This window comes from Montipora capricornis, chromosome 14, assembly GCF_036669925.1.
Source record: "Montipora capricornis isolate CH-2021 chromosome 14, ASM3666992v2, whole genome shotgun sequence".
NCBI classification, from domain to species: Eukaryota; Metazoa; Cnidaria; class Anthozoa; order Scleractinia; family Acroporidae; genus Montipora; species Montipora capricornis.
This window is the reverse complement of record NC_090896.1, coordinates 23694634-23697133: the sequence shown is the minus strand read 5'-3', so window position 1 is coordinate 23697133 and position 2500 is coordinate 23694634.

Genomic DNA, 2500 nt, shown 5'->3' with positions numbered 1-2500 from the left:
TTATGAAACTGAAACAGCATCCTCTCAAGAAATATAAAAATCTAATGTTAATATATAAATGAAAAATTTAAATCAAATCATTGGTGTATTAAATAATTGTTGCTTAGCTTATACTCATGTTTTAAAAAGAAACAAAAAGAAAAAAGTTAAATTTAGAAAAAAGGTTGAATTTATTCATGTGAAGGGTTACCTTTTTACAAACACAAGCCGTGTAGCACTTATATTTCAACAGACTTAACTGATTAGAGTGTAAAGTGAAGTGCTAGGTTGGTACCCCATATGAACCATGTGAGCATTAGCCCTGCAAATGGAATTGGGCCCACACAAGGACAGAGAAAAACTCTGATCAGGGTGGGAATTGAACCCACGACCTTAATGTTTGAAATATATATAAACATATTTTCTTTATTTAGTATATAAAATGTTAAAAAAAAGATATTTTAAATAATAAATTTTTGCTTTTATTACATTAACTTTTTGAAGATGAGGAAGATAAATTTAATTTAAGGAGGCTCGAAATAGTTTCTCCTTTTTTCAAACAAATAAACAAGCAGATATATAAACGAGGAAAGTTGCAAAATCAGGAAAAGTGAGGGGGTTACAAGATCGGCATTTACCCATGCGTCACTTGCTCATTCAAGTGCACAGGCGAGTGGAGCTACAGGCAAACACAAAGGGATTTGTGACCATTAAACCGTGTGTGTACAATTTTCATTGTTTTCGTGAATGGGGGATGTATGTTTATATTTCATATATATAGGATTTAGAAGAAAGGTGAGCGAAATTAGCAGTATTTGTTTATTTCTAGTGACCCATTTTGAATAATGAGCTGGCATGAGCAGCTTTTAGAATTGCGTGTGTGGCTTACCCGCGCGCTTAGCTGAAAACCCTTTCGAGCCTCCTTAAATTCTTGTTTACATTGATGTCAAAAAATTTATTGATAACAATGATGAGAACATTATTGATGGTAACACTGATAGTAATGACAGCAATCATACAAAAACACAAGACAATAGCAATGAAAATGATTCAGATTATGAAGGTTACAAAAATGACGAAAATTTAAGAAATGATTTTTTTAACATCACACCAAAAAACAAAAAGGGAAGACCAATACAAAATTAATGGAAAATGGTTGCATCTAAGAACTAAAAAACACATTAAAAATTCTGAAAGCAAAAAAAATGCTACACAAAGAGCAGAAAATTTAATCAATGATTTAAAAAACAATATTAAAAAAAATTAATTGACATTTTTTCAAAAGAAGTTTCTATCAATTAACCTTGTTATCATTGATACAATTAGAAAATTATATTAAATGATAAAATAATTTTCTTTACTTAAATATATAGTTATATAATAATCATTAAGTAAAGTACGATCCTCCGGGTGAGTGTAGTCCTGAGAAGGACTGTTTGAGATGACATTGACTTAGTTTCGACAACCTGAGTGGAAGTCATCTTCAGAGTCAAGTGATTTGTGTAATGTCATACGTTACAGTAAAAAATTTAACACTAAAAATTTATTGAAACCAATGACTGATAATTCAAATAAACAATATAAAAATGAAATTAATGAAAGCAAATTAAGAGATTATGAAAATCTATTTGAACGTATTTTAAGTGGACATACACTTTTAAATGATAATGAAGCTAATGATTTTTTAAATAATTTAGATCGTTACACTATTAAATTATTGAATGATTATAAAGAGGTTCTTAAAATTGAAATTAATAAAAAAAATTGTGAACAATGTATTAAAATTTCAAGGAATGGTATGGATGAAAAAGTTAATGCCATAGTTAAAATTAAAAAAGAACAAAAGTTAAAAGAAAAACAAAATTAATGAATACGACGATTTAATCAAACAATACAAAAATGATTTAGTTATTATAAAAAGGCAAACTGAGAAATTAAGTAAAAAATACAATGAACTGAAAATTATTTTAACTCTGAAAAACAAAAGTTAAAACATAAAAATATTTATGGATTGGTATAAATGGTTTTATCAAATCTAATATTAATAAAATGAATATTGACGCAAATTATAATGAATTTTCAAAACAAGAACTTATTAATATAATCTTAGACAGAAATAAATTAACAAAAAAAATCAAAAATCTACTCATCCAGTACAAATTCCTACACCATGCAAAAGTGTTAAACAAATGGTTAAAGATTATGAAGATATCATTAAACCACCGCTTGAATTCCATGATGTTTATAAATCAATTCCAGCCCCAAGAACTGAAAAACAAGTTATTAAAAAGCCTGTACCACCACCAAGGACTATGAGAAAAGAAACAATCAAAGGCTACACAACATCATATGAAAAAAGCTTTAAATAATAGAGACCCTTAATTCAATTACAAATCATAAGAAAGGCCGTTGAAACACATATTGATAATGTTTTAGCTTCGATTAAAGGACTAAAGTTCATTGAGACATTGAAGGTTAAATTTAAAAACCAAGTGAAAAAGCTTTTGATGATGAAAAAGGA